The following is a 25,987-nucleotide window of genomic DNA, read 5'->3' as shown; positions in this document are numbered from 1 at the left end:
AACAGAAGAAAGAAGTGGAAGAAACTTGGACTAAAGATTGCCTCCCTGAAAAGGTTTTCTTCAGGCGGAATTAGGTGAGAACAAATGACATCAGAAAATAGCATGTCAGTATGTTGCTGCCAGCTCCATATGGTTCAGCTTGTTTTCACAGGTATTTAATTAATTCTTCAAATATATATTGAGTCTTTATCAGATGTGGGGTCCTGTTCAATGCATTTGGGGTACAGTGGTCAATCTATTCTCATGGTACGTACATGCTGGAAGGAGAGAGAAACAATAAATAAATGAACCAAAGATGTGAAGTGTCAGGTCATGATTATTGCTACCAAGAAAAATAAAGCAAGAGGAAGTGGGATAGAAGGTGTCAAGCGTGTAGGGTGACATCTTAGATAGCATGTTTTGCAAAGGCCGTTCAGAGGTGGTGACATTTGAGCAGAAGCTTGAATGAAGTGACCCTGCATGTTGAATCCAGAAAGCAAATTTTATATATACTTTTTGGAAGCGGGCAGGAGATAGTAAGCTAGTAAAAGAGTTAGGAAATTATTTTGATTCAAAGATGCCCAGTTAAAAAAACCGTAAGATACAGCCCCTTTCTTTCTCCAGGATAGCGCTTTTTGTGGCCATTTGAAACAGTTCTGCCCCTTTCCTTGGGATTTTCTGGTGTGCAGGGCATAGCAACCAGCATGCAGTCTTATGGCTGGACCACGTTTTACTTGCTAGCTAGCAAGAAGCAGAAGCTGTGGAAATTGGCATATAGAGATGTGAAAGGATTTTATACTTTTCAGCCTGGGCAGAAAATTAGAGAGAAAAATAGGTGGGAGTCAGGAAAACAAGAAATGAGAAGAAAGAAAAGCGTAATTTGAGTGCGTTCTCTCGCTCTTTTTTTTTTTTTTTTCCTATGTTTATCTTTCCACAGCTTTCTCACCGGCTCTGTAAGAAAGCAAATATCATTGCAAACTTCATTTCATTTTCTCTCAACAGATGCAATAAAGCTTGTTAAAATGTTTTTCCCTTCTGTCAGGTGCAAACTCCACGTTAGCGGGTTTGAAAACTTTCACATGTTCAGATAGCAATGGAAGCTTTAACTCAGCCAACATCAACAAACAAACCATGAGTCCCTCACATGTGCCATGCTTGCACAGAATGAAATTGAGTATGAGCATGTTTGCCAACCCTACTACAAATGGTTTATTTAGAATAGTAGAATGTGAAAAATACAGATTTATTTTTAAGAGCTAGTACCATTATTGATTTTTTCCTCCCAGATCATTAATTTAAATAGAAAAATCATGCTATATATTTAAAAGATGTCTGTATCCTGAAAGTACTTATTGACTAAACTAAAGCCCAGTGTCATTTCTAAAAAGATAATTAGTAGGAGGTATTATATCCATTTGCACGCGTGTGTATTAATGTATTTTTTGGTGATAAACTACTGCATGAGGATAGCTATAAGGTCAGGATGTTTAGGAATCCTCTGATCTGAACACTGTGCTTGTGGATCTAATAATTAAGTAACTGGTTTCTAAGTACTCTTTTCTCTTCCATGGTAAGCCCTGCGGGCAAACTCACTTCTCTATGTTCTCAGTTGTAAATGAAGAAAGTTACATTTTACCACATCTGTCCTTTGCTGATATATTGGGTAATCAAAATCATACTTATTCAATGGCTCTTTTAAACATGGTATTATGGAGGAATGATTGTATTTGCAACAAAGATGGTACCAATGACAGCAAGAGCACCAGTGTGGAAACATGGCCATGGAAATTTCTTCGTTGTAAATGAGGAGGAGGTCTAGAGCTGGAGGGTAAATAGCAGAATAGGAGACAGAGTGCCGTTTGGGTAAAAGTACCACCTTTGGTGCTTGACATGCTTGGTTTTAGTCCTGATTTTTCCAGGTCTAAGTATAATCAGGAGCATTTCTCAAATTCACTAAACCTCTGTTTCACCTTCTGTAAAATGAGGCTATTTCACTGAGTTATTTGGGGTTATATATGTAAAATGTATAGCCAAATATTTAACACTCAAGTGTATCAAGAAACAATTGCAATTATCTTAGAGTAAATATGTAAAACACGTTCACAATTCTTGGAATTTACTTCTTGAATAGCTGCCATGGTCTATGGTTAGAATGAAATGTACTCTTGGCAGCACTGGATAGAGAAGCTCTTGAACAACACCCCTGACCATTACTTTGGAGATGTCTAAACTTCCCTTTCCCCCGAGACCATCATTTTTCTTTCCATGAACCTGCATGATAACCTCGTGTTCACCTTTGCAAGCCAAGAAGAAGATTACTAGAGAACTGAATGTAATGAATAACGTTTCCTCTTAAAATAATGCCAAATCCAATTTAGTTGATGTGAATTTTGCTTTATACATTTAAAAAAGTACACAGTCTATTTTGTGGGTTGACTAAAAGGGCACTGGTTAAAGCAAACAATGGTTATTTGTTTTCTGATGTAGAAATAATCCATACAGACACATCTCTACATAAACCCCAAATTCTTTACTGCTTGGGTTTTCGAAAGAGTGATAGTAGTAATTTGGTGGGGTGGTAGTGGGGGAACTCTTGGAGGTAAGTTAACTTGATTCTACTTTGAAAACTCTGATTACTTGTGCATAGCTGTGCACATATACATACCACATCAACAAAATTCCTGGAATCTGACTGAGCCTTATTAAAGATTCCCTGTAAATGTATAGGGTATAAATCCTATTTAATGAAAATAATTCTACGTCACTGGTAGTAATGTTGGCTAATGTTGAGAAGATGAAAAGAAGAGATGTAAAAATAAATATAATGATCATCTTTTTTGAGAAATTATCTCTTAAACTGTAATAATTAACTCACTATATTTTTCTTAATGGATGCATACAGAGAAATTATATTTCGAAGTAAAGAGTTATAATTACATCAAACCAGTACAATGATTTATTGAGTGTTTACTGTGTGGCATAGATTCTGATAGGCACTTTAACCTACACTATTTAATTTAATCCTTACAATGACCCAGGAACATACTATTATTATTCCTGTTTTCTAGATAGAAAAAAATGTAAAAGCCTCAAATGCGTTAAGTAGCTCAAACAAGGTCATGTAAGAGTTAAGACACAAAATCTTCATCTTAATCCAGTTCTCATGAGTCTAAGTTCCATATTCAATATATTGTCTTCTATGTAAGAATTGTTAGATATGATTTAACAATCATGTGTAGGCTTTTTTTCATTTCTCCTTTAACAACACGTTGGCTGTCAAAGAGCTAGTAAGTGATAGGTCAATGAAACCTTTAAACTTCATTTGGTCCATCTGTAAGAAATTGGCTCAGTAAATTCTCATCAAATACATATTAGGGCAGTAATCACTTTAATTATTTTGTTTGTTTATTTTTGAGACAAGAGTCTCCGTCTGTCACCCAGGCTGGAGTACATTGGTGCAATCATGCTCACTGCAACCTCTGCCTCCCGGGTTTAAGCAATTCTCCTGCCTTAGACTCCCAACTAGCTGGGATTACAGGTGCCCACCACCATGCCTAGCTTTTTTTTCCTTTTTTTTTTTTTTCTTTTTTTGTATTTTCAGTAGTAGAAACAGTGTTTTGCCATGTTGGCCAGCCTGGTCTCCAACTCCCAACCTCAGGTGGTCCACCCGCCTCCCAAAGTTCTGGGATTACAGGCATGAGCCACCACCCCGACTATTTCTTGAGCATTTATGATTAATTGTCCAGTAACATAACCTCCAAAACTTGGGCATCTATCATAGGTGGAGGATAAGAGCTTAAAATTAGCATCCAAGCAGTGTCTCCACCGACTAGGTCCAAAATTTTCTACCATTTTCCCATTAATTCTAAGGACAGGACTGGTTACATAATTTCTTTTGTAAGGCTTTATGAATATGAAGTGGGACAACCTGTTTGAAAGTGTCAAGAATTTTAAGACAGCAACAGCAGATCTTTAAACCAAGCCTAGGGGCCTTTCTGAGCCAAGAGCAGAAGCAACTTTGATGTAAAGAGATAGGCACTTGACCTTAGTACACTCAAATTGCACCCCAAAGAAGTAGAGCCTGATGAAGTTTTATTCATCAGGTTCAGTAGCATCAGTGAAAAAACTAGAAGGGAGTGTACAGTGTAGATGAGGAGGAAATGGAAACCAGCCTGAATTTTGGAAATCAGACTCATCAACTTATCTCTTAGGGATGGAAGAAGAAAGCAGGACCCTGTTTTCTGTACACAGCCTTTGAAAGAAATATAGATAGTATGTCTACAAACCTTGGTGAACAGATTATTTTCTTTGGTTAATTTTCATCCCCATACCTCTTTTTCTGTCCCTAGAGATGTGCCATCTTCCCTGCATTGATACCTGATTATAGTGTCTACAATGTAATTTGAGGGATTTTATGGGAATAATCCTTGTATTTTATACATGTTTATTTGTTTTTCTTTGTTTTTTTATTGCATTGTAGGTTTTGGGGTACATGTGAAGAACATGCAAGATTGTTGCATAGGTACACACATGGCAGTATGATGTGCTGCCTTCTTCCCCATCACCTATATCTGGCATTTCTCCCCATGCTCTCTCTCCCCAACTCGCCACCCCCTGCTGTCCCTCCCCTATTCCCCCCCCAACCAATAGATCCCAGTGTGCAAGCTCCCCTCCCTGTGTCCATGTGTTCTCATTGTTCAACACCCGCCTATAAGTGAGAACATGCGGTGTTTGATTTTCTGCTCTTGTGTCAGTTTGCTGAGAATGATGGTTTCCAGGTTCATCCATGTCCCTACAAAGGACAGGAACTCGTCGTTTTTGATGGCTGCATCGTATTCCATGGTGCATATGTGCCACATTTTCCCTGTCCAGTCTATCATCGATGGGCATTTGGGTTGGTTCCAGGTCTTTGCTATTGTGAACAGTGCTGCAATGAACACTGTTCATTGTGTGCATGTGTCCTTAGAGTAGAATGATTTATAATTCTTTGGATATATACCCTGTATTATATTTTTAATGGAATATCCTGTAGGTCTAGGAGGGCAAGGGCCATGCTTGTCCTATCCCATTCTCAGCACTGAGTACATGCCTACCATATAATAGGTGCTCGATAAATACTTGTTGAATAACTGAAACCTTAGATAATTGAAAGGAAGTTGAGAGAGAAATAAGAATGATCGAAAAATTATGCCAGTGAATAAAATGGTAGAAGAATTGTTTCAATTTACAAAACTCTGTAAAAGACCAAGTCAACAATGTCAGGTTTTTTTTCATTGTAAATCTAATGGCAGCAATACTATCTCTATATCCACATAGCCTACTTATTTTGTTTTGTTTCTGTTTTTGTTTTTGTTTTCACTTTAGCACAAGGAACTGCTTCTGCAATAACTAAAGTCAATGAAGAAAGTAAGAGGACTGCAAAGGTTTCCTGCTGATTCCGCCAACAGAAATGTCTTTATTGTGCCACTTTGGGTGAGTAGGATGAGTTAGGCTCAAAGCTACAATCAGATGAATGAAATGTTTTGTGCATGCCTGTATTCACACACATGTGCACGCACATGCACACACACACACACAGTAGCCCTCATTAGTAAATTATTTGAAAAACAAATAGAGGTAAAATTTGGAACGTGAAATAGATAATATGCCCTTTGTGCGGAGGAACGCGCCGTGGTATATCAGAAAAGCAAACAGGCAAGTCCAGAAAAACTTGGAGCCCTCAGGAAGCCACCAAGATACACAGAGGACTGAAGTTGCGTTTTTTTATTCTCTTCCCCAAACGTTCAGTCCAATAGCAACTAATCCTGGGGAACTAAAAATACACAAAGTGTATAGTAACTCCCTTCTTTGGCTCTTTCTATAATGTATACAAATCTGACTGATAAAAGGCCCAATTCACTCAGCAGAGAGCTGGCTTCTGTCTGATGGAATTTCACCATGGAGTTTTCACAGTGAGAGCCGTTGGAGCCTTTCTATCTCCCATCCTTCTCTGTGGGAGACACAGCCTCATGGATCTGACTGATAGCAATGAGCAGTCTGGGACAAGTTGGTCGCTGTGTCTGTAGGCATCTGACAAGAGGAAGATATGATTGTGGCAATGCGTTAGGGAAGTCTGGCTTTCTCCCTCAAAGCCCTCTTTATTCTAAGGTTACCTGGCATTGCATGAGAGCCAAGCAGGCAAATTAAATTCCTTCTATTCAGCCTTGCAGAGAGGTGAAAAAACTCCTTTCCTGGCTGGCAGTAGTTGCTGCTGGCTCTGCCCTATCTGGTGGCAGGCAGTTGTACATCCAATAGCCAGATCAGTCAGGAGTACTGTTTTTCGTCTTTATTTATATCTGGACTTTCTTTAATTCCTTCAAGATTTTCCAAATTTGTTTTAGGCCTCGTGTTTGTGTGATTAGACTAATTTCCATGGCTGCTTCTCCATTTATGACCTTGTGTTTCTCTGTCTCCAAAACAACTTGTATCTAGGATGACCACAGCATCAGGTATTTCTCCAGTTTTGGGGCACTTCATTTTTCACTTTCTGCATTTGGAATTAATCAAATAATTGTCTTGTTACCTTTGAAACCATGGGCCTAGTAATCACTTAGGGTATGGGGTGGGTTGGGATTACATTTTCTGTGTGCCGGTCATGGTGGTTGGTATCATTGCCTTGTGTTTTGATTTGTTCTTACAATGGCTAGGTTGAGATGCAAATTTCTCAGAGTGAAATTGTGTTCCCAGAAGGAGGAAAGATTTTCAAAGTTAGTTCAAGTCATCGGTTGATCTGGCAAGCCTATGTTGAACCAGTTATACAAATTTACAGATTCTGCTAACAGCTAAAATTTCCTAGGTGAAAAAGCCACAGGATGCCTAACGTCTCTAAGTAAATTCAGATTTTTAGCCAAAGAAATCAGAAGCTTGGGTTTAGAGAGGACTTCCAGGGCAAGTGCTATGAGAACTCATGGACACAGGGAGGGGAGCATCACACACTGGGGTCTTTTGGTGGGGGGCAAGGGAGGGACAGTGGGGAGGTGGGGAGGGTGGGAAGGGATAAGATGGGGAGAAATGCCAGATGTCGGTGACCCGGGGATGGAGGCAGCAAACCACACTGCCATGTGTGTACCTATGCAACAATCCTGCATGATCAGCACATGTACCCCAGACCCTAAAGTACAGTAAATAAATAAGTAAATAAATAAATCACAGAGCATGGGAGAATAGAGGAGAGTCAGGCAGTCAGGCAAATGCAACTCTTCGGAGAGACAGAGAAGAAAGAATAAAAAGGAGGCCAGGGGGAAGAATGAAAGGAAAGAAGAAGTGGGAAGGGAAGGAAGAAAGAAAAGAAGGTAGGAGAGAGAAAGGAAGAAAAAGTGTGAAGAGAAAGAAGAAAAGAGGATAAGGCAGGCGGGCAGGCGGGCAGGCAGCAAGGGTGGGCGGGAAAAAGAAGAGAAAAAAGAAGAAGAACAGGGAAGAGAAAGGAAAATGAAGGGGAAGAAAGGAAGGAGGGAAAGAAGGAAGAGAAAGGAAAGAAAAAAGAATACAAAGAACAAGTATTAATTTGACATTAGCTCAAGAGAAAATTCTAGATTGGATTAGTAAAATGATATTTTGTAAGCATGTAAAACATTTGGATGGAAGAGTGTATCTTAGCTTCAGCAAGACATATGACATTGCCTTTTTCTTATGCTTATTATCTTATGGTTACGTACAGTAGTAGATAATGAAACAAAACAAACTCATTGAGTGCTGTGTATTAAAGGTGGGATGCCACAGCCTTTCTCCTTGATCTTGTCCTGTTCCACATCTTAATAATCAATTAATTGGATAGGAATAGCAAGGTGGTTAAGAAGACGGATTCCGGGGCAAGAGTGTCTGTACTGAAACCTGACTCAGCCATTTATTATCTCTGTGACCTTAGGCAATCTACTTAACCTTTTTGTATCTCAATTTCTTTATCTGCAAAATGAGAGTAGTCATCATATTCATCTCATAGTTGTATTGTGAATATTAAGTTAAACTGCTCAGAATAGGGACTGGCATATAAGAAGCACTAAGGATTGGCTATTATCAACATCAGTAATAATAAAATACCAACATTAATAATACGGAGATGATATGCTCTTAAAAGCAGACACTGGGAGAAACAGTGACATTGTGAGATATAAACTCACGCTAACAAGATGATATTTAAGACAGAGAGATGTGAAGTTCCATCCACAAAAGTTAACTGGATTATAGTTGACTTCCCTCTCAAAATGAGCCGTTTGTTTATGGGTCCTTTAATACCAAACAGGTACTAGCCACAGTGTAAAGTGCTGTTAAAGAGAAAGAGTGAGAGCAAAAGGAGATTCAATTTGAGGCTGCATCAGTGGGATTAATGGGAATATATGCTCCAAACCAAGTAATCTGCTGCCCTGGTTAACCACATCTTGAGTATTGGATTCAATTCTAGCTACCACATTGTAACAGAGACACTGGCAAACTGCCAGGTGTCCACAGAATATCAGTCAGCCTGGTGAGGGATTCCTAACCATGACTTGTAAGAAAGTGTCAAAAAAATCAGGGATGTGTGAACTGGAAAGAGTAGAGGTAGAAAGACTAACAATAAGTTTACTGGAACGGTCTAAGTTTATGGCTGTTGTCCCAGCATAATTACACTTTGTGTTATATTTCACTCTCAAAAGTGCCTTAGTTTGACAATAAAAATACGATCTCTCTAATGATGGCTTCCAAACATTCAGGGAGGGTGAATTATACTTATTTCTCAGCCAAGTTTCCTATTTTTATGTGGTGACAACATAATCGGAAGTATCATAAGCAAGCAAGACGGACTTTTTGGTTCACATAACCAAATGGTGGGAAAGTCAGAAAAAGGGCTAGCCATAGTGAGAATAGGACCAGAGTGTTTCTCTCTCTCTCTCTCTCTCTCTCTCTCTCTCTCTCTCTCTCTCTGTCTTTCCCCCCACCCCTTACTTTTGTAACAAACCTGATATTCTCTTACTGCTCTGTGTTTCTTTGGACTGTCATTCATCAGGCTTAGCAACCAGAGAGAAAAGAAGGCTGTTTACTGTCAGCTAAGCCAAATACTTGCAGAGGACTTTACTTCCCAGGGCTTGGGTCATGCACAAGGTGAAGGGTAGGATGGGGAGGCATGTCAGGCGGACTAAAAGAATAACTACTATAAGCTACTGTCCGCCAGGCAAAGGAACAGAAATACAGAGTTCCACCCTCACGCAACCACAGGGGCAGCCTTATGAAGATGAGTTGCTGACAATTAAAGGCATTTATTTAATTAGCCACTGGGTGACATGTATAGAAGGATTCATGTTTTGAATTAAAGTTTTTTTCTAATTGTTAGTCAATACCAAGATGCTTTACTTCCACAAACCTCTCTTATAATTTTTGCATAATTAATTACAAAGAATTCAAGTTCCAAGTGTAAAAACATGAAATAATCACCACTTTAAGAATTGCGCTGCGTCCCAAGAGACCCAAGGATTGCTACAAAAGTATTCAAATTGGCCCAATTAAGCTACATAATGAATTTAGACAGTGTCCTCGATGGTCACTTTGTGTTTTGCTGTACTGTGATTCCATAAAACCAGTCATGGCAAAGGTGGGGGCATTTGCTTCTGCGGTGCTGAGTGTAACTCGAACTATTTGAAAATCACGCTGAGTCTCTGAACACGGGAATCTTCTGGACTAGCAATGATAGGAGCTGTCATCAAGGAATAAAAATGTTAATTGAAGATTTAATGAGATCTCTCCCCCAAATCTGTTTAGTCTGTTCTCAAAAATTGCGAAGCAGGGAGATGCTACATCTTTAGTACTGTGGGCTCCAGGGTTGTCCTAACAAAGTGCCACAGAGAGTGTGGTTTAAACATCAGTGATTGATTTCCTCACAGTTCCGGAGGCTGAAAATCTAAGATCAAAGTGTCAGTCAGGCTGGTTTCCTCTGAGACCTCCCTCTCTGGCTTGTAGATGGGCGTCTTCTCTCTGTGTCCTCACTTGATCTTCTCTCTGTGCATGTTTTTGCCCTCATCCCCGCTTCTTTTATTTATTTATTTATTTTTTTTAGATGGATTCTTGCACTGTCACCCAGGCTGGAGTGCAATGTCATGATCTCAGCTCACTGCAACCTCTGCCTCCCGGGGTTCACATGATTCTTCTGCCTCAGCCTCCCAAGCAGTTGGGATTATAGGCAGGAGCCACCATGCTGGGCTAATTTTTTTGTATTTTTAGTAGAGACGGTGTTTCACTATGTTGACCAGACTGGTCTCGAACTCCTGACCTTGTGATCCACCTGCCTTACCCTCCCAAAGTGCTGAGATTACAGGCGTGAGCCACCTTGCCCAGCCTCATCTCCTCTTGTTAAAGGGACACCATTCAGATTAAATTAAGGTGAACCCTCATGATCTCGTTTTAATATAATCACCCAATTAACCACTCAGTCTCCAGATACAGTCACATTCTGAGGTACTGGGGGTTAGGACTTCAACAGGCCAGAGGATACGCTCAGCACTTTGTCAGAAGTTCTTCCTCAGCATTCATTTCTATTTCTTCTACTTTGCTTTGAGTCCATTTTCTTGCTTCTCCCACCTTCCGTGGAGATGGAGAATTGATTATTATACCCCAGACAATAACCTTTCAGCAGGTTGTATGAGATGAGTCCCTTCCTTAGCCATCTTTTATTCCTTTGCATTTTTTTAAAAAATGCATCTTACCTTCCAGTTTAAATAATTATTTTACGGTTCTTAAGTGTTAAATTTCTGTTGCCCGTGCCCAAGATCAGGCTTGTTTCTAAGCTCCATTACAGCCTCCATGCTCATCTCATGGTTCAGTGTGACTTTTAGGTCTATTCCATTGTTCTCTGTCTTATTGATTTTGAACTCTTCTGCCTAAAAGGGCCTCACTACACTTTGAATGATATATTGTTCCTAAGCTTCTTCTGCAATCTGTCATGGTAATTTTGGGTTTTCTCTCAGCTGAATGAGGAGATATCCTTTCATCCATAAACCGTGAACCACTCAGTGAGGTTGCTGCTGTCACCCAGACTCGACACAAGTGGACATTGAGGCAAGTGGACATTGAGACGCAGGAGGGCTCATTATTGGGAAGAAATGTGTTCACGACAATTTCACAGTTTCTGAATATTAGGCACCGGGATAAATAAATTCTCTTTAGATGACAGCCCACACTTTTTCTAAGAGGCATTGCTCACGTTGTTATCATTGAGGTCATAATACTTGAAAGCGATGAGCGCTGCAAACAGCCTGAAGATTTCAATGAAAGAGAAATCACGGCAATGCCGTGAATGACTGACTCAGTCAGTAGACACTTGCGGGGCATCAGGGCACGATATTGCACTAGGTCCCCCAAGGGATACAAATTCGAAGGCATACTCCCCACAAAAGGTTTACAGCCTAGTCAGGACACAGAGAGAAGACGGCCATCTACAAGCCAAAGAGAGAGGCCTCAGAAGAAACCAGCCTGACCCTTTGATCTTAGATTTCCAGCCTCCCAAACTGTGAGGAAATCAATTACTGATGTTTAAGCCACACACTCTGTGGCACTTTGTTAGGACAACCCTGGAACCCACAATACTAAAAATTCTTGTAGCATCTCCATGCTTTGCAATTTTAAGGTCCCAACATAGAAGACGACAAAGCTTGGGTTTCTAACATAGTGTGTCTGAGCTTACGTTGCAGACATCATAACCTTTCCACTCCTTCTTTCTATATCAGTGCCTCCTCCGCACCATTTCGTCTTCCAGCCACTCCCCCAGGCTCTCAGAATTAATAACCTGAAGTCATCTTTCCTCTCTCTCGCTTGCCATATCTGAGCAGTCATCAAGTCCTGTTGATTTTTTTCTTAACACATTTATTTTGCATCCTGTTCCGTTTATTGCCAACGTCAAGTTGAGATCCTTTCTGTTTTACCTGTTGCCTATTTGTCTTCCTTCCAATTCATCTCTTAGTTTGCCCCTCTCTCCGCTAATTCACTTTAAGCTTCTAAAACATCTTCTCATCCCGAGGGTCCCCCTCTCCCGTCAGCCCTGCATTCCTGTTGCCTGATGAGCTATTAAAGACTGAATTGTGTCCCAACCCAAATTTATGTTGTAGCTGTAATCCCCAATGTGACTATATCTGGAGATATGGCCTTTAATGAGGTAATTAAGACTAAATGATGTCATTAGGGTGAGGACGTAATTTAATATGACTGGTGTCTTTATGAGAAGAAAGAAGAAGACTAGGAATATGCATGCATAGAGATGTCCTGTGAGGATACAGAGAGAAAGTGGCCATCTTGCAAGCGAAGGAGAGAGGCCACAGGAGAAACCAAGCCTGCTGACGCCTTGACTTTGGACTTACAGCCTCCAGAACTGTGAGAAATAAATTTCTATTGCTTAACCCAAGGGCCGTTGTGCTTAGTTATGGTAGTCAGAGCAGACTAATATAAGAAGGAAGTGTAAATTCCTCATCCGGAAAATCCAACCCCTCAACAATTCAACCCAATTCATGAAAGTACTTCTCATTCCCATGAGACTGCTCAACACTTAGTTCTCTTTCTTCTCCAGGCTTTTGTTTCTTTTTTTTGTTTGTTTGTTTTTGTTTTTGTTTTTTGTTTTGTTTTGTTTTTTTGTTTGTTTGTTTTTTGTTTTTTTGAGACAGAGTGTCGCTCTTTCTCGGAGGGTCTTCTCTCACCTTTTCGCTCCTGTGGGTTCTACTTTAGGAATGAGGTCCGATCTCACTCCTGTTTCCTGACTAGGCTGTAAACCTTTTGTGAGGACTATGCCTTCGAATTTGTATCCCTTGAGGGACCTAGTGCAATATCTTGCCCTGATGCCCAGCAAGCGTCTACTGATTGAGTCAGTCATTCACGGCATTGGCGTGATTTCTCTTTCATTGAAATCTTCGAGCTGTTCTGTGGCGTTCATCGCTTTCAAGTATTATGACCTCAATGATAACAACGTGAGCACTGCCTTCTTAGAAGAAGTGTGGGCTGTCATCTAAAGAGAATTTATTTATCCCAGTGCCTAATATTCAGAAACTGTGGAATTGTCAACACATTTCTTGCCAATAATGAGCCTTTGTGCTATAATGTGTATACACAAGTGCCCACATGTGCATACGTTGTTTGCATACACACGTGAGCATGTGCATGCACACACACACACACACACACACACACACACACACATACATACACGCTGCCTCTTGCAACACAATGACAGGAGACAATCAGCCACAATCCCCTTAAATGACAATTCTAGGGTGGCCTGTGGTACTCTTGCCTCATTTTTTGCTCTCTTGGCACTGAAACAGTTTGTGGAAGAATATTGTTTTGGGAAAGAGGAAAGAAATCTTTTTCTTTTTTTTTTCCTCTTCAAATTTAGGGTTAAGGCCAGGCATGGTGGCTTACACCTGTAATCCCAGCACTTTGGGAGGCTGAGGCGGGCGGATCACTTGAGGTCAGGAGTTCAAGACCAGCCTGACCAACATAGAGAAACCCGTCTCTACTAAAAATACAAAATTAGCCGGGTGTAGTGGCACATTCCTGTATCCCAGCTGCTTAGGAGGATGAGGCAGGAGAATCCCCTGAATCCGGAAGGAGGTTGCAGTTTGCTGAGTTTGTGCCATTGCACTCCAGCCTGGGCAGTAAGAGCGAAACTGTTACAAAAAAAAAAGGGTTAAATGGGTAAGAACTCTTGTCATTTTGTCACTCCAAGTTCTTTGATGTTAAAGGTTGGGAATGAAGCCCCACTTCCTCCTTTCTTTTTCCAGCTAAAACCCCAAAGGCATACTCCTCAGTGGCTCTGAGGTATGTGTAGTTAAGGAAGTTGTTTAGAAGCCTGTTAAGTCTTTCCTCAAAGGCAGTGAATAAAATGTACTTTCCACTTCTCAGCTGTAACAAAGAAACCTGCCATTAACATAGGAAAGCCTCTTGTTTGCATTTTTTAACAGCTGACATTTGTACCTTTTGGAGAAAAGTGAAGGGCATCTCATGGCTTCCTTGTTTAAATCAGCCTGGAAATAATCGGGATGATAGGGAAGCAGGGCTAATTTCCTTTGTCTCTTATTCAACAGATAATGGTGGTCTGTGTGGGGTGTTAAAGGCCAGGCAACCGCGGTGACCCGGAGATGACTTCATTCTTCCGAGGTTTATCAAAGGCTCCTGTCAGTCAAACTCATGCTGCGAGGCTGGGGAATGGCCATCTGGCTTGCCGTTCTTCAGGGAAGAGAGAGGAGAGTGAGGAGATGAAAAATCTCACTGTCAGCTCTGAGCCAGGTGGAAGGGTGATGCATTTGGGGTGGGTTTAGCCCCTCCTGTGCACATCCACATAAGACAAATAAACATGAGGCTCTCTGTGAGAGACAGAGACAGAGATACTGGGAGGAGCAGGAGAGGTGGGAAGAGTGAGATGGAGACTTTTGTTTAAGGCAGCGTGATCATCTTGAATCGATTTTAAGTGGAAAGACTGAAGGTCACTCATGCTGCTAACCATGCAGAGAAACCTCTGAATTGTTTCCCTGGCTGTGGTGAAGAAGGGGAGTAAGTGGCTCCCAGCAGGGAGCTGATTTAATTTAAAGCACAGTGTTTCTGTTCTGAAGCCAGAATTCTTTCATCCTAGCCATGTTGATTACAGGCACTAACAAGGTATTACAAGAGGCACTACCAGGAAATCTTCCCCTCTCCCGTCACTGCTAGTCTTCTGCTAGTGAACTGGGGCTACACAGCAGGGTCTCCCCACAAGGCAGCTCAAAAGGCCATCCCTTCTGGGAGGCTGCCTCCTCAAGCCACCCTGATTTGAGTTCCCTTTTAATGTGGCAGTTCCTACCAGTAGTTGCAATTTACACAGCCCTGGGAAGCACAACTTTTTTTTTCTTCTTCTTCTTTTCTTACATTTGCCTTTCTCTTTCATTTTTGAAATTGATACATAGTATTTGTACGTATTTATGGAGTGATATTTCGTTACATGAATTCAATGTGTAATGATCAAGTCAGGGTGTTTGAGGTATCTATTACCTTGAATATTTATCATTCCTGTGTGGTGGGAACATTTCAAATCCTCTCTTGTCGCTAACTGAAAACATGTAAGTTGTCAATGATCAAACATTATAGTTATTCTTTCTGTCTAACAGTACATTTATGCCCATTAACCAACCTCTCTTCATCCCACCCCCAGCCTCCCCACACCCTTCCAGAGCTAGCCCCATGATATCGACTTTTTAGGCCTCCACATATGAGTGAGAACATGTGACATTTGTCTTTCTGTGCCTGGATTATTTCACTTAACACATTTTTGCCCACTGGACATTGTAAGTATTTAAGCAAGGATGCTTCAACACTTTGAAGATCTATAAGGACAGAGCCTTCTTTTTCTTCCTTTCTTCTTTTGATTTTGATAAAATATGTATCACATAAAATGTGCCATGTTATCCATTTTTAGGTACACAGTTTAGACCTTTTTTTTTTTTGATATGGAGTCTTGCTCTTGTTGCTCAGGCTGGATTGCAATGGTATGATCTTGAATCACTGCGACCTCCACCTCCCAAGTTCAAGCAATTCTCCTGCCTCAACCTCCCTAGTAGCTGGGATTACAGGCGTCCACCACCACACCCGGCTAATTTTTTTTTTATTTTTAGTAGAGATGGGGTTTCGCCATGTTGGCCAGGCTGGTCTCAAACTCCTGACCACATGATCTGCCCACCTCAGCCTCCCAAAGTGCTGGGATTACAGGTGTGAGCCATTGTGCCTGGCCTTAGTTTAGACCCTATTATACACATGCACATTTTGAGTAACCGTTACCACCATCCGTTTTCAGAACATTTTTCATCATCCTAAGCTGAAACTCTGTTTCACTAAGTAATACCCACTGAATCCCCAACCCCCAGCCTAGCTCCTGCTAACTACCCTTCTACTCTTTGCTTCTGTGAATTGGACTCTTCTAGTACCTCATTTAGGAGGGATCATACGGTAACTGTCTTCCTGTGACTGGTTTATTTTACTGTGCATAATGTCCTCAAAGTTCATCTACGTTGTATGTAGCATGTACTGGAATTTTCTTCCATTTTAAGACTGGACAATATTCCATTGCATGTATATGCATGTTTTTGATTCACTCGTCAATCACTGGGTGTCTGGGTTGATTCCACAGAGGTTTTCTTTTCAATTATGCCGTTCTTTCTTTTTCTTCCGGGGCCTAACATCAAATGAGGCCAATGCACTGGAAATACCGGTTTCTTGTAGACGTTAATAAAGGGAGAAAAAAGGGAATCACTGGGCCAGTAATTTAGTTGCTGTTAACACAAGTTTCTCATCCCATTCTACAGTCCATTGCCCTGTCAGAAAAACAGGAGTATAATTCTGGTTGGTTTTCTGGCTACTTAAAGTGGAGAGAGGCTTTCATTCAAAAAAAAAGCATGGAAGAAAACTAAGAGATAGGATAAAGAGGGATTATTCTCACTCTATTGAAAAAAAAAAAAAAAACACCACCACCACTTCTTTTAGTCCATTCTCACCTGGCTATAAAGAACTACCTGAGACAGGGCAATTTATAATGAAAAGAGGTTTAATTGACTCACAGTTCTGCAGGCTGTACAGGAAGCATGGCTGGAAGTCCTTGTGAAACCTACAATCATGGCAGAAGGACAATGGGGAAGCAAGCATGTTCTCACATGGCAGCAGGAGAGAGAAAGAGCAAAAGGGGAAGTGCCATATACTTGTGAACCATCTGATCTGGCGAGAACTCACTCACTATCATGAGAACACCAAAAGGAAAATCTGCCCCATGATCCAATCTCCTCCCTCCAGGTCCCTCCCCTGACATTGGGAATTACAACTGTAAATGAGATTTGGGTGGGGACACAGAGCAAAACAATATCATCCTTATGGAAGGAACTTCTAAAATGTGCAACAATAGAAAGACTAGTTTGATGAACCACCCCTCAGCCAGCATAATCAGTCATCAACACATGACTAGTATTTTGTCATTTGTACCTTACATACATCTCTGCTCCCCTGGCTTATTTTTAATTTCATTTAGTTTTTTATTTTGAAAAGTGTAAACCTATGAAGAGATTGTCCCAAAAAAGTATGAAGAACAACCATATGTCATTCTCTCACCTAGATTATCAACTCTAACAGTTTAACACCTTTGTTCTATGTCCATCACCTATCTATTTAATCTATTTATCTATCATCTATGTTTACATTTTTTTCTTGAACCATTTCAAAGTTGATTGTCTACATGATGATACTTCATCTATTAAAACTTCAGCATCTAACTAAGAACAAAGACATTCTCATACAACACCAAAATAGTTATCATACCCAGGACATTCAAAATAGATACAACATCATTATCTAATAAACAATCAGCTGGGTGTGGTGGCTTATGCCTTTAATTCCAGCACTTTGGGAGGCTGAGGTCGGCAGATCACCGAAGGTCAGAAGTTTGAGACTAGCCTGACCAACATGGCAAAACCCCATCTCTACTAAAAATAAAAACATTAGCTGGGCATGGTGATAGGTGCCTATAATCCCAGCTACTCGGGAGGCTGAGGCAGAAGAATTGCTTGAGCCCGGGAGGCAGAGGTTATAGTGAGCCAAGATGGTGCCATTGCATTCCAGCCTGGGCAACAAGAGTGAAACTCTTGTTTCAAAAAACAAAAAACAAACAAACAAAAACTAAACAAAACAACATCAACACTCAGTTTTCCCTGTTTGTCCCTATAAAGGCCACTAGAGCTTTCTTCTTTTCTTTTCCATTAGCGGACACTATCAGAGATTAAGCCTAACATTTAGTTGTCATTTCTCTTTAGTCTCCCTTAGACTTTCAGGCCCTTTTTGTCTTTGATGCCATCAGTGGTATTGGGATGCAGATTTGGGAAATATTTAGTTTAATATTTCAGATGGTAAGGAAAAAGATTGTTTTTTTCTGAATCTGATGTTAGCATGGACGAATAAATGTTTATTAAATGACCATTCTATTAATGCTTATTAAATATTTGCTAAATGAGCATTCTATTAAAATGTTCATTGTTGTTATAGATAGAGAACTAGGAAGTTGAGAATGTCTAAAATGTTCCAGTTGTTTGACACCCAAAATCTCCTGAGGAATTTGGAAAGAGCAAGAATAAGATATTAACTAGTTCAAATAAATGAGTCATACATTAGAGAAGTATTACACTTCTGCCTTTTGAACTATTCCCAAAAGAAGGGCAGGGTTGTCTTCTGTCCCTGCCACTACATATAATTGACTCATTCTTGTGTGACTATAGTATATTTATTAATATCCACTAGTTAAACCTTGCAAAACACCAAAAAGTCAGAATATTTCTAATTTATATATGAAGGAACTGAGCACAGGGACATCTAAGGTATAAGATACTCAGATCGTGAGCCGGGGACAGTGGCTCATGCCTGTAATCCCAGCCCTTTGGGAGGCTGAGGTGGGTGGATCACCTGAGGTCAGGAGTTTGAGACCAGCCTGGCCAATGTGGTGAAACCCTGTCTCTACTAAAATTACAAAAATTAGCCAGTCATAGTAGCACATGCCTGTAGTCCCAGCTACTTGGGAGGCTGAGGCAGGAGACTCCCTTGAAACTGCGAAGTGGAGGTTGCAGTGAGCCAAGCTGGCACCATTGCACTGAGCAACAAGAGTGAAACTGTGAAACTCTGTCTCAAAAAAACAAAAAGATACTCAGATGGTGAAAGTGTCCCTGATTTATTGAAGACATCCCAGGGCTACACAATCTACTTGAGGGTACTTTGGTAGAAGGCATTTATCATTATGTTAATATGCCCAAACTCAAAACAATGAGAAGGCAACATGGTTCCCTATTATTTATTCTTGATAGCTAAAGCTAGTTAGCTGTCTAAATGTATTAGAATCCTGTTGTCATAGAAAAATGTATTATTTTTATATATAATATATATTTACAATTTTTAATAGACCTTATTTTTAGAGGAGTTTTAGGTTCCCAGCAAAACTGAGAGAAAAATGTAGAGATTTCCCTTATACCCCGGCCCCCACATATGCCTGGCCTCCCCTATTATCAGCATCCTTATCAGAGAGGTACATTTGTTACAACTGAGGAACCTACATTGACACATCATGATTACCTGAAGCCCATAGTTTACATTAGGTGTTACTCTTGGTGTTGAACATTCTCTGCATGGATTCATGCACCAGTTTACAGTGACATGTATCTCCCATGACACTGTCATGTGGAGAAGTTTCACTTGTCTAAAAATCCTGTGTTCTGCCTATTCAATATGTTATAATTTTTTAGGGTTAGAAATATCATTCTGTTAAAATGCTCACTTAGGCCTTCATAAAGTCCAAGTAAACTTTTTTTTTTTTTTTTTTTTTTTTTTTTTTTTTGAGATAGAGAACTTGCTCTTTTGCCAGGCTGGAGTGCAGTGGCATGATACCGGCTCACTACAACCTCTGCCTCCCACGTTCAAGCGATTCTCCTGCCTCAGCCTCCCGAGTAGCTGCAACTACTGGCACGTGCCACCACCCCCAGCTAATTTTTGTATTTTTAGTAGAGACAGGGTTTCACCATGTTGGCCAGGATGGTCTCAATCTCCTGACCTCATGATCCACCCACCTCAGCCTCCCAAAGTGCTAAAATTACAGGTGTGAGCCACCGCGCCTGGCCAGAAATATCATTCCATTAAAACACTCACTTAGGCCTTCATAGAATCAAGTAAACTTTTTACAAAACTATCTAGAAAGAGAATGAATGGAAGGAAAAATGTACATATCAGTTGGAGCAGAGACTTACCTTCTCTAATGTAATGGGCAATGCCATCTTGATCCTTCATCTTCACAGTTTAATTAATCGAATAACAAGATAAGCCTGTAACACTTTTAACAAAAAGTCAGACATTTTAAAATTTTATCTGTCCCATTTATATTGATTAGCTTTTGGGGAACCAGAAAGAAAAAATATGTTTTGTTCAAATTGGGTTTTACTTAGTTGATCAGAAAGGTCTTGCTGGGTCTTGTCAGATAAAATATTAAAACAAAGCAAAAAAAAATACCTATTATTTAAAAATCCTTCTACCACATGTGAAGTGTTACCCTAAAGGACTCCTGTATGTGGCAGCCAGTGTTTTAGAGAAGCACCTGTGGACTCTTGTCCCCATGCCACCTGAACTCAGTGGCTTTAAAAGCAGATAATACATTGCCAGTCTGTGGAACACCAAGGTCACAGAGGCAACATCAAACAATGCAGGCAAAGAAAACCAGGTGGCCAGAGGCAAGCCCAAGAGGCCATCTTCCCATGAGCCATCAAGATGCCCTGGCTTGCAGAAGGGCAGACGCAGGAACGTGCTGGACCAGTGAGAGGTTGAGATCAAGAGAGAGTATGATAAAGATCATCTACTTGGACATATTTCTGGGTTTAAAAAATTATTTATTTTAACAAGATTTGCTTAAATAAGCCATGAATTTGTTTTGAAAAAAAAATCCTTAGAGAAATTAAAGTTAACAGAGTTTAATTGAAAAAAGGATGATTTGTGAATTGGGCAGCCTGTGACCCAGGTTCAGACTCTGGGGCTGCCCCATGGTCAATGAAGATTTATGAACAGAAAAAGGAAAGTGATATACGGAAAACAGAAGCCAGATACAGAAACAGCTAGGTTGCTTCCAGCTTGGCCTTGGCCTTATTCGAACAGGGTTTGAACAGTTGGACACCTTTGGCCAAAACTTGGTGATTAGCACAAGAATAGATTACAGTCTGTTTATATATCCAGGTAGGTTATGGTTCACTGTGTATGAAGAAACCTTTATGCCAAATTTGAAATATGTAAGGAGACAGCCTGAGGCTAAACTTAATTTTATTTTATGTGTGCTCTGACCGTACATTGTCAGTGTCTCTGTCCGTATGCCTCTTAGAAAGCTCATAGAAAAGAGAATAGTTACCTTAATTCCACCTGAAGTTCCCTGGAAAATCAAAATAGTTTTCCATACTGTTTTCTTTGACTTAACTACATTTTATAGGCTTCTAGGATTAATTTCAAATCACATGGAACAAAATGTCTTTATATTTATGTTGGTTTGGTTGACATATTTCCTAGTAGAAAGTGGGTTAGGATGAGCTGGGTATTTAGGAAATATAGGAAATAGTGGGGAAGGTCAGTTGCCCCAAAGAGCTGGGAGTCCGGTGTACATTGACCATTACCGGTTCTGGATTGTTTGGCACCTGGCAATGCTACAGCTGAGCGAATCCCAGAGACACACCCATATTCCATTAGTCTATGTAAGCATGTATCTTCCACTCCCCACTCACGGAAAACCCAAAGGCAAATTTATTTCTCCATGGCTTATTTTTCTTCCACAATATAAACTTATCTGTCCTGGTCTCATTCTTTTTTATCTAGATGTTCCACTTACTACGCTTGAAAACAGTAGCAGTAAACAATTATTGAATGGCTGATTTCCAATAAGGTTCTCATAGTCTAGCAATGGATTGGTGCTTATAACTTCATAATTTTTTTTTTTTTTGAGACGGAGTTTCGCTCTTGTTACCCAGGCTGGAGTGCAATGGCACGATCTCGGCTCACCGCAACCTCCGCCTCCTGGGTTCAGGCAATTCTCCTGCCTCTGCCTCCTGAGTAGCTGGGATTACAGGCACGCGCCACCATGCCCAGCTATTTTTTTTTTTTTGTATTTTTAGTAGAGATGGGGTTTCACCATGTTGACCAGGATGGTCTTGATCTCTTGACCTTGTGATCCACCCGCCTTGGCCTCCCAGAGTGCTGGGATTACTGGCTTGAGCCACTGCGCCTGGCCAACTTCATAAATTTTTAATTGCAGTAGAACTGTAGGAGAGAACACATCACAGTCTAAAGACAGTGTGGTTTAGCAATGGGAATAAAGAAGGAAAGTATTGCGTGTGGCAGTCACTTAGACACTGAGGAACTCAAAACATACTAAGTAGGTGCTATTGGGGTCCCCGTTACATGCTTTTCTGGTGCCAGGTTGGATCTTAGAGACTAAGGCCAAGTTCAGCAGAAGGAGGGATGTGTAGGCTGGAGCCATGACAGTGGAATGTGATGTGAGGGTCGTTATCATACTCTTCCCAGGCAGAAGCCACCTTCCGGTTTGTTCCTGAACGTCTTCTCCTTAACGATACTTTGAGGACCATGGCTCATTTATCACTAATGGTGGGGATGTGAGGATAATCAGCCTCATTGACCCATTAGGATCCTGAGATCATGTCCCAAGGGGGATCTAGGGCTCAATACTTTGTTAAAACTGGGGTTTAGTTGTCATTTGGATAGAGAGCATGGAGCTAGGCAGAGTCCGAGGGTCTAAACATTGGCAGGAAATGATGGCAAGAGCAGGCAGGTGGGAAGGTGAGCTTACACCTCAGTCTGAAACATCAAGGCATAGCAAGAAGGCAGGTATCATTGTCCAAGGTCCAATTCAAACCCAAGCTCTTAGAGAAGTCAATCGTTTGGCCCTGACGGAATATCTGGAAGGGCAGATTCCTAAAAGAAGTGTCCTAAATTCAGTAATTAGGAGACTGGATAAAAATCACTGTAAGACCTAGAAAAAAAGCTAGAAACCCAATTTTAGAAAATTTAACATTGGTCAGCGACTGCCCTCCAGCACCTCACCTTTTGCTCTCTTTGAGACAAGATCGGTCCTGGAGTTTGGAAGAGAGGTGGTGGTGCGGGGGGGCAGGGAGAAAGAGAGAGAGAGAGAGAGAGAGAGAGAGAGAGCGAGCACGAGCAGTGTGTGTGTGTGTGCATGCGCGCGCGCGTGTGCGTGTACACGCCTGTAGTTAAACAATCTCAGTTATTGTGTTAGAAGGAAGGAGGATGGGTATCATAGGGATACAGGCATCTTTTACCAAACCCAGCGGAAATTGTGCCCTGTGTCCAGTTTCAGAGATAGCACCTCGCTTTGCAGTATCTCTGAAATCATCCCTAATGCATAAGAAAGTCATTCTGTGGTACAGTCCTTCTCTAATAAGCGAGGCCCCTGACCTCAGGTCCCCTGAGTCCCTCTTCTGTAATGGATGTTTCAGGGACTTTTTGGAGTCTAATAAAATGGCCTCATCAGATGAATCTGCCTTCTGTAATTCAGGGAAGAGGCTTTTCATTACCCGTCTTTTCTGTGAGTTGGTCCTGCCAGCCTCGTGAGAGGCAGATCCTGTGAGGCGGAAAGGATGTACGGAATCAGCAGTTGCCTTGGTTCCCAAGAAATGTCTCCACCCTTCAGTTGGTTCTGAAAGTAACAGTCTGTTTCCCTTGAAAAGGGAATGCATGCTGAGTTCTCTTCTCAGCTTATAAATTATGCTGTATTAACACTGGCAACAGTTTCATTTTTTGCTGTGTAAACATGAGGAAGCACAGAATGGAAAGAGAGTTGGAGGGACTGGCTGCCAGGCCACAGCAGAGACTCGTGAGCAGCTCTTTGAATGTTGGATGGTGTTCATGCTAGCTTTAAGGCGGGGGGGCCTCCACCAACACCTGTCTCCAGCAGTCAGGCTTTTTTGATTATGAATACCTCTACCGCTGGGGTTGGCTTTGCGTATGAACTACATGGTTAAATAAATGCTGTGATTCCAGTAATGCTGAGAAAGGTGCCTCTTCTCAGAACCAGTCCAAGGAGTGCTCACTGTGTCTGAGATTCTATTGTAGATTCATTTGTGGGTGTTATAATTTGATTTCGAGAGTTCTATGATCAATCATAAATACTCTATAGATAGGTTCGTATATTCGCTTCCCTGGCCTTTCCGTTGACCAAGCAAACATAGAAGTTCTGTTGTATACAAGGTGTGTTGGTTCCTGCTTAAGGTTTCCTTTGCCATTATTGGTCATAAAGAACTCAGCGTGAACATATTTACCAGCGATTCCCCCAAGCTCACTTAAGAAGAGCAACTCAGAGTAGCTACATTTCAAGTGAGAATTAGGGTGCAGGGAAGACCACATAGCAGAATATATATTTAGAGTGGACAGACACAATTAGGACCTAGAGCAAAATGCTGAGCAGCCCAGGGACAGAGTGAGGGCAGTGATCACAGTGTGGGCTAAAGAGAAGGGTTGGAAGTGTCACAAGGGAGGAAGGGGAAGCAGAGGATGTAAACATGAAAAAAAAAATAACAACAGAAACCTTAATCAGCCGCACAGATTTGTGTTCAAGCCCATTTGTACAGCCTTGCACTTACAGAGCAAGAAGGCCCTTTGAAGCAAAGGAAGGACTTCTAAACATGAACATTCACCATATTAAAATCCATGTTAAGGCTCAGAATACTTCTTTAGAATTGGAAAAGTGACAAATACCAGTTAAAATGCCTACCTGAAATGTAAGGGTTTTTAGAAGCTCCCCTAGGGCAGTCTTTTTTATTCTTTTTTATAGGTGGGATATTGTATCAATTATGATAGTTCTTACTGCTGTTAACTGAAAATCCAACTGAAACAGGCTTATACAAAAGGGAAAGTATTATATAAGAAGACATCTAAATGTAGGGTGAGCTTCAGGGTTGACTTAAGTCAACTCTTTGATAAATTCTGCAAGGGACCAGTTCTTACTCTCTCTCTATACTAACAATGCCAGTGTAATTTTATCCCAAGAATGATTCCCCCAGTAGTCATCAGATGGTGGCTACAGGGGCCATCTGAAGAGTTGCAGGGCTGCAACTCTTCCTTGTTCACGTGTGATGAGAGAAAGAATTTCTCTCCTAACAGAACTAATTTCCGTCCTTGAAGTCTCAGTGGGTCAACCAGGTTCAAATGTCTACAGGGGCATGGCATCTGCTGATTGGCTTCTGCCTGAGCTCCTGAACCAATCAGCAAAAGGAACAATGAGTTTACGTTATTGGCTTAAGGACAGAAATCAACTCCTCATCATGCAGGATGAGAGATTAGTAAAGCATGGTATGGAATGGCTTAGGAAGTCAACCACCACATCTGCACCCTCATTAGTGAAGCTCCTATGATTGAGGTAGGAGTGGAGGGCACAGAACACCCCCCTTCCTCCACACGCACCTCTGCCTTACATTTCTCTTTTCCCTTCTAATATTATACTTTTGGGAAACTTGCGGAATTATAATTTGAAAACCACTGTCAGAGCAAGGACAGCATTGACCCAAGAAATCATGTGGGTGTGAAGACTGAGTAACTCAGTCTTCTTCAAGGGCTTAGCAACTCTGAGCTTATGTCAAAGGCTTAGTTACTGGAAGCTCTTTCCCTTTTAGTCTGTCATATAAAGTCTTTCTCAACTGCACAAGAAAAAGTAATCCAGCATAATTAGAAGATTGGAAGTTCCAAACAAAAACAAAACAACTTTGAATTCCCTGAATTATCTTTTCTTTTTTTAAAAAAAGTTGCATAATAATCCAAAATAAGATCAAGTGCGGTGGCTCATGCCTGTAATCCCAGGACTTTGGGTGGCCAAGGTGGTCAGATCACCTGAGGTCAGGAGTTTGAGACCAGCCTGGCCAACATGGCAAAACCCCATCTCTACTAAAAATACAACAATTAGCTGGGCATTATGGTGCATACCTGTATTCCCAGCTCCTCAGGAGGCTGAGGCAGGGGAATCACTTGAACCTGGGAGGTGGAGGTTGCAACGAGCTGACATTGTGCCACTGCACTCCAGCTTCGGCAACAGAGTTAGGCTCTATCTCCGAAAACAACAACAAAAACAATAGTAATAATAACCCAAAATAAAATCTTACGTACATCCAAGAATATTCTGTTTTTATCTGCGGTACTGGAAAGCTTTGTAGTTTGATATTTTAAAATATTTAAATTTTTCAAAGGGATTAAAGAAGAAAAAACAACTTTGGGGTGAATTCTGGCATACTTTTTCAAAGTAATTTTATTTTAAAAAGTAGTTTTATTTCTTTGAAATCATGTTTTAAGCACAATGGTGGTTCTCAGCATCTGAACACACACGTATGGGTAGCTGCAGTGAGCAACAACTAACCCAACAAGTATCATCACACCCATCCCAGGAAACTGGGAACTAAATACTGATCTTGCCCTGCTGAGA

At 40.9% G+C, this 25,987-nt stretch overlaps 1 long non-coding RNA gene across 1 annotated transcript in view; it reads left to right on the top strand.

Moving 5' to 3' along the window:
- The window catches only part of LOC141584405 (uncharacterized), a 133,945-nt gene extending 127,396 nt beyond the window's left edge, over nt 1-6,549 (top strand). The window contains exon 4 of the long non-coding RNA XR_012517454.1: nt 5,344-6,549. This is a non-coding gene — a long non-coding RNA (uncharacterized LOC141584405). The remainder of the gene's footprint in view (nt 1-5,343) is intronic.
- The last annotated feature ends 19,438 nt before the right edge of the window (nt 6,550-25,987 follow it).

Source organism: Saimiri boliviensis, chromosome 4, assembly GCF_048565385.1.
Source record: "Saimiri boliviensis isolate mSaiBol1 chromosome 4, mSaiBol1.pri, whole genome shotgun sequence".
Lineage (NCBI taxonomy): Eukaryota > Metazoa > Chordata > Mammalia > Primates > Cebidae > Saimiri > Saimiri boliviensis.
This window is presented reverse-complemented; position numbering and strand designations above follow the sequence as displayed.